The sequence below is a fragment of the Heterodontus francisci genome, unplaced genomic scaffold (genome assembly GCF_036365525.1).
Source record: "Heterodontus francisci isolate sHetFra1 unplaced genomic scaffold, sHetFra1.hap1 HAP1_SCAFFOLD_162, whole genome shotgun sequence".
Taxonomy (NCBI): domain Eukaryota; kingdom Metazoa; phylum Chordata; class Chondrichthyes; order Heterodontiformes; family Heterodontidae; genus Heterodontus; species Heterodontus francisci.
The window spans coordinates 1,582,309-1,590,680 of NW_027140217.1; positions in this window are offsets into that span (position 1 = coordinate 1,582,309).

Genomic DNA, 8,372 nt, shown 5'->3' on the forward strand with positions numbered 1-8,372 from the left:
CTCTCTATCACTTTCTGACACTCTCTGACACTCTCTGACACTCTCAGACTCTCTCTGACACTCTCCGAAACTCTCTATCACTCTCTATCACTCTCTGACACTTACTATCACTCTCTGACACTCTCTGACACTCTCTATCACTCTCAGACACTCTCTGACACTCTCTGACACTCTCTATCACTCTCTGACACTCTCAGACACTCTCTGACACTCACTATCACTCTCTGACACTCTCAGACACTCTCTGTCACTCTCTGACTCTCTCAGACACTCTCTGACACTCTCAGACACTCACTATCACTCTCTGACACTCTCTGACACTCTCTGTCACTCTCTGACACTCTCTATCACTCTCTGACACTCTCAGACACTCTCTGACACTCACTATCACTCTCTGACACTCTCAGACACTCTCTGTCACTCTCTGACACTCTCTATCACTCTCTGACCCTCTCAGACACTCTCTGACACTCACTATCACTCTCTGACACTCACTATCACTCTCTGACACTCTCTATCACTCTCTGACACTCTCAGACACTCTCTGACACTCACTATCACTCTCTGACACTCTCAGACACTCTCTGTCACTCTCTGACACTCTCTATCACTCTCTGACCCTCTCAGACACTCTCTGACACTCACTATCACTCTCTGACACTCACTATCACTCTCTGACACTCTCAGACACTCTCTGAAACTCTCTATCACTCTCTATCACTCTCTGACACTCACTATCACTCTCTGACACTCTCTGACACTCTCTATCACTCTCAGACACTCTCTGACACTCTCTGACACTCTCTATCACTCTCTGACACTGTCTGACACTCTCTATCACTCTCTATCACTCTCTGACACTCACTATCACTCTCTGACACTCTCTGACACTCTCTGACACTCTCAGACACTCTCTGACACTCTCTGACACTCTCTGACACTCTCTATCACTCTCTGACACTCTCTAACGCTCTCTATCACTCTCTATCACTTTCTGACACTCTCTGACACTCTCAGACACTCTCTGACTCTCTCTGAAACTCTCTATCACTCTCTATCACTCTCTGACACTCACTATCACTCTCTGACACTCTCTGACACTCTCTGACACTCTCTATCACTCTCAGACACTCTCTGACACTCTCTGACACTCTCTATCACTCTCTGACACTGTCTGACACTCTCTGACACTCTCTATCACTCTCTATCACTCTCTGACACTCTCAGACACTCTCTGACATTCTCTATCACTCTCTGACACTGTCTGACACTCTCTATCGCTCTCTGACACTCTCTGACACTCTCTATCACTCTCTGACACTCTCTGACACTCTCTGACACTCTCTGACACTCTCAGACACTCTCTGACACTCTCTGAAACTCTCTATCACTCTCTATCACTCTCTGACACTTACTATCACTCTCTGACACTCTCTGACACTCTCTATCACTCTCAGACACTCTCTGACACTCTCTGACACTCTCTATCACTCTCTGACACTGTCTGACACTCTCTGACACTCTCTATCACTCTCTATCACTCTCTATCACTCTCTATCACTCTCTAACACTCTCAGACACTCTCTGACACTCTCTGACACTCTCTGAAACTCTCTAACACTCTCTATCCCTCTCTGACACTCTCTGACACTCTCAGACACTCTCTGACACTCTCTGACACTCTCTGAAACTCTCTGAAACTCTCTGAAACTCTCTCTCACTCTCTGACACTCTCAGACACTCGCTATCACTCTCTGACACTCTCTGACACTCTCTATCACTCTCAGACACTCTCTGACACTCTCTGACACTCTCTATCACTCTCTGACACTGTCTGACACTCTCTGACACTCTCTGACACTCTCTGACACTCTCAGACACTCTCTGACACTCTCTATCAATCTCTGACACTGTCTGACACTCTCTATCACTCTCTGACACTCTCTGACACTCTCTGACACTCTCTATCACTCTCTATCACTGTCTGACACTCTCTGACACTCTCTATCACTCTCTGACACTGTCTGACACTCTCTGAAACTCTCTATCACTCTCTATCACTCTCTGACACTCTCTATCACTCTCGGACACTCTCAGACACTCTCTGACACTCTCTATCACTCTCTATCACTCTCTGTCACTCTCTGACACTCTCAGACACTCACTATCACTCTCTGACACTCTCTGACACTCTCTATCACTCTCTGAACTCTCTATCACTCTCTGACACTCTCTGACACTCTCTATCACTCTCTGAACTCTCTATCACTCTCTGACACTCTCTGACACTCTCTATCACTCTCTGACACTCTCTATCACTCTCTGACACTCTCAGACACTCTCTGACACTCTCTATCACTCTCTATCACTCTCTGACACTCTCTGACACTCTCTGACACTCTCTATCACTCGCTATCACTCTCTGACACTCTCTGACACTCTCTATCACTCTCTGACACTCTCTATCACTCTCTGACACTCTCAGACACTCTCTGACACTCTCTGACACTCTCAGACACTCACTATCACTCTCTGACACTCTCTGACACTCTCTGTCACTCTCTGACACTCTCTATCACTCTCTGACACTCTCAGACACTCTCTGACACTCACTATCACTCTCTGACACTCTCTGACACTCTCTGTCACTCTCTGACACTCTCTATCACTCTCTGACACTCTCAGACACTCTCTGACACTCACTATCACTCTCTGACACTCTCAGACACTCTCTGTCACTCTCTGACACTCTCTATCACTCTCTGACCCTCTCAGACACTCTCTGACACTCACTATCACTCTCTGACACTCTCTGGCACTCTCTATCACTCTCTGACACTCTCTATCACTCTCTGACACTCTCTGACACTCTCTATCACTCTCTGACACTCTCTATCACTCTCTGACACTCTCAGACACTCTCTGACACTCTCTATCACTCTCTATCACTCTCTGACACTCTCTGACACTCTCTGACACTCTCTATCACTCGCTATCACTCTCTGACACTCTCTGACACTCTCTATCACTCTCTGACACTCTCTATCACTCTCTGACACTCTCAGACACTCTCTGACACTCTCTGACACTCTCAGACACTCACTATCACTCTCTGACACTCTCTGACACTCTCTGTCACTCTCTGACACTCTCTATCACTCTCTGACACTCTCAGACACTCTCTGACACTCACTATCACTCTCTGACACTCTCTGACACTCTCTGACACTCTCTGACACTCTCTATCACTCTCTGACACTCTCAGACACTCTCTGACACTCACTATCACTCTCTGACACTCTCAGACACTCTCTGTCACTCTCTGACACTCTCTATCACTCTCTGACCCTCTCAGACACTCTCTGACACTCACTATCACTCTCTGACACTCTCAGACACTCTCTGACACTCTCTGAAACTCTCTATCACTCTCTATCACTCTCTGACACTCACTATCACTCTCTGACACTCTCTGACACTCTCTATCACTCTCAGACACTCTCTATCACTCTCTGACACTCTCTATCACTCTCTGACACTGTCTGACACTCTCTATCACTCTCTATCACTCTCTGACACTCACTATCACTCTCTGACACTCTCTGACACTCTCTGACACTCTCTATCACTCTCTATCACTCTCTGACACTCTCTATCACTCTCTGACACTCTCTGACACTCTCTATCACTCTCTGACACTCTCTATCACTCTCTGACACTCTCAGACACTCTCTGACACTCTCTATCACTCTCTATCACTCTCTGACACTCTCTGACACTCTCTGACACTCTCTATCACTCGCTATCACTCTCTGACACTCTCTGACACTCTCTATCACTCTCTGACACTCTCTATCACTCTCTGACACTCTCAGACACTCTCTGACACTCTCAGACACTCACTATCACTCTCTGACACTCTCTGACACTCTATGTCACTCTCTGACACTCTCTATCACTCTCTGACACTCTCAGACACTCTCTGACACTCTCTATCACTCTCTGACACTGTCTGACACTCTCTGACACTCTCTATCACTCTCTATCACTCTCTGACACTCTCAGACACTCTCTGACATTCTCTATCACTCTCTGACACTGTCTGACACTCTCTATCGCTCTCTGACACTCTCTGACACTCTCTATCACTCTCTATCACTTTCTGACACTCTCTGACACTCTCTGACACTCTCAGACACTCTCTGACACTCTCTGAAACTCTCTATCACTCTCTATCACTCTCTGACACTTACTATCACTCTCTGACACTCTCTGACACTCTCTATCACTCTCAGACACTCTCTGACACTCTCTGACACTCTCTATCACTCTCTGACACTGTCTGACACTCTCTGACACTCTCTATCACTCTCTATCACTCTCTATCACTCTCTATCACTCTCTAACACTCTCAGACACTCTCTGACACTCTCTGACACTCTCTGAAACTCTCTAACACTCTCTATCCCTCTCTGACACTCTCTGACACTCTCAGACACTCTCTGACACTCTCTGACACTCTCTGAAACTCTCTGAAACTCTCTGAAACTCTCTCTCACTCTCTGACACTCTCAGACACTCGCTATCACTCTCTGACACTCTCTGACACTCTCTATCACTCTCAGACACTCTCTGACACTCTCTGACACTCTCTATCACTCTCTGACACTGTCTGACACTCTCTGACACTCTCTGACACTCTCTGACACTCTCAGACACTCTCTGACACTCTCTATCAATCTCTGACACTGTCTGACACTCTCTATCACTCTCTGACACTCTCTGACACTCTCTGACACTCTCTATCACTCTCTATCACTGTCTGACACTCTCTGACACTCTCTATCACTCTCTGACACTGTCTGACACTCTCTGAAACTCTCTATCACTCTCTATCACTCTCTGACACTCTCTATCACTCTCGGACACTCTCAGACACTCTCTGACACTCTCTATCACTCTCTATCACTCTCTGTCACTCTCTGACACTCTCAGACACTCACTATCACTCTCTGACACTCTCTGACACTCTCTATCACTCTCTGAACTCTCTATCACTCTCTGACACTCTCTGACACTCTCTATCACTCTCTGAACTCTCTATCACTCTCTGACACTCTCTGACACTCTCTATCACTCTCTGACACTCTCTATCACTCTCTGACACTCTCAGACACTCTCTGACACTCTCTATCACTCTCTATCACTCTCTGACACTCTCTGACACTCTCTGACACTCTCTATCACTCGCTATCACTCTCTGACACTCTCTGACACACTCTATCACTCTCTGACACTCTCTATCACTCTCTGACACTCTCAGACACTCTCTGACACTCTCTGACACTCTCAGACACTCACTATCACTCTCTGACACTCTCTGACACTCTCTGTCACTCTCTGACACTCTCTATCACTCTCTGACACTCTCAGACACTCTCTGACACTCACTATCACTCTCTGACACTCTCTGACACTCTCTGTCACTCTCTGACACTCTCTATCACTCTCTGACACTCTCAGACACTCTCTGACACTCACTATCACTCTCTGACACTCTCAGACACTCTCTGTCACTCTCTGACACTCTCTATCACTCTCTGACCCTCTCAGACACTCTCTGACACTCACTATCACTCTCTGACACTCTCTGGCACTCTCTATCACTCTCTGACACTCTCTATCACTCTCTGACACTCTCTGACACTCTCTATCACTCTCTGACACTCTCTATCACTCTCTGACACTCTCAGACACTCTCTGACACTCTCTATCACTCTCTATCACTCTCTGACACTCTCTGACACTCTCTGACACTCTCTATCACTCGCTATCACTCTCTGACACTCTCTGACACTCTCTATCACTCTCTGACACTCTCTATCACTCTCTGACACTCTCAGACACTCTCTGACACTCTCTGACACTCTCAGACACTCACTATCACTCTCTGACACTCTCTGACACTCTCTGTCACTCTCTGACACTCTCTATCACTCTCTGACACTCTCAGACACTCTCTGACACTCACTATCACTCTCTGACACTCTCTGACACTCTCTGACACTCTCTGACACTCTCTATCACTCTCTGACACTCTCAGACACTCTCTGACACTCACTATCACTCTCTGACACTCTCAGACACTCTCTGTCACTCTCTGACACTCTCTATCACTCTCTGACCCTCTCAGACACTCTCTGACACTCACTATCACTCTCTGACACTCTCAGACACTCTCTGACACTCTCTGAAACTCTCTATCACTCTCTATCACTCTCTGACACTCACTATCACTCTCTGACACTCTCTGACACTCTCTATCACTCTCAGACACTCTCTATCACTCTCTGACACTCTCTATCACTCTCTGACACTGTCTGACACTCTCTATCACTCTCTATCACTCTCTGACACTCACTATCACTCTCTGACACTCTCTGACACTCTCTGACACTCTCTATCACTCTCTATCACTCTCTGACACTCTCTATCACTCTCTGACACTCTCTGACACTCTCTATCACTCTCTGACACTCTCTATCACTCTCTGACACTCTCAGACACTCTCTGACACTCTCTATCACTCTCTATCACTCTCTGACACTCTCTGACACTCTCTGACACTCTCTATCACTCGCTATCACTCTCTGACACTCTCTGACACTCTCTATCACTCTCTGACACTCTCTATCACTCTCTGACACTCTCAGACACTCTCTGACACTCTCAGACACTCACTATCACTCTCTGACACTCTCTGACACTCTATGTCACTCTCTGACACTCTCTATCACTCTCTGACACTCTCAGACGCTCTCTGACACTCACTATCACTCTCTGACACTCTCAGACACTCTCTGTCACTCTCTGACATTCTCTATCACTCTCTGACCCTCTCAGACACTCTCTGACACTCACTATCACTCTCTGACACTCTCAGACACTCTCTGACACTCTCTGAAACTCTCTATCACTCTCTATCACTCTCTGACACTCACTATCACTCTCTGACACTCTCTGACACTCTCTATCACTCTCAGACACTCTCTGACACTCTCTGACACTCTCTATCACTCTCTGACACTGCCTGACACTCTCTATCACTCTCTATCACTCTCTGACACTCACTATCACTCTCTGACACTCTCTGACACTCTCTGACACTCTCTATCACTCTCTATCACTCTCTGACACTCTCAGACACTCTCTGACACTCTCTGACACTCTCTGACACTCTCTATCACTCTCTGACACTCTCTGACGCTCTCTATCACTCTCTATCACTTTCTGACACTCTCTGACACTCTCTGACACTCTCAGACACTCTCTGACACTCTCTGAAACTCTCTATCACTCTCTATCACTCTCTGACACTCACTATCACTCTCTGACACTCTCTGACACTCTCTGACACTCTCTGACACTCTCTATCACTCTCAGACACTCTCTGACACTCTCTGACACTCTCTATCACTCTCTGACACTGTCTGACACTCTCTGACACTCTCTATCACTCTCTTTCACTCTCTGACACTCTCAGACATTCTCTGACATTCTCTATCACTCTCTGACACTGTCTGACACTCTCTATCGCTCTCTGACACTCTCTGACACTCTCTATCACTCTCTATCACTTTCTGACACTCTCTGACACTCTCTGACACTCTCAGACACTCTCTGACACTCTCTGAAACTCTCTATCACTCTCCTTCACTCTCTGACACTTACTATCACTCTCTGACACTCTCTGACACTCTCTATCACTCTCAGACACTCTCTGACACTCTCTGACACTCTCTATCACTCTCTGACACTGTCTGACACTCTCTGACACTCTCTGACACTCTCTATCACTCTCTATCACTCTCTATCACTCTCTATCACTCTCTAACACTCTCAGACACTCTCTGACACTCTCTGACACTCTCTGAAACTCTCTAACACTCTCTATCCCTCTCTGACACTCTCAGACACTCTCTGACACTCTCTGACACTCTCTGAAACTCTCTGACACTCTCTATCACTCTCTATCAGTCTCTGACACTCTCAGACATAATCTGACACTCTCTGAAACTCTCTATCACTCTCAGACACTCTCTGTCACTCTCTGACACTCTCAGACACTCACTATCACTCTCTGACACTGTCTGACACTCTCTGACACTCTCTATCACTCTCTGACACTGGCTGACACTCTCTGACACTCTCTATCACTCTCTATCACTCTCTGACACTCTCAGACACTCTCTGACACTCTCTGAAACTCTCTATCACTCTCTGACACTGGCTGACACTCTCTGACACTCTCTATCACTCTCTGACACTCTCTGACACTCTCTGACACTCTCTATCACTCGCTATCACTCTCT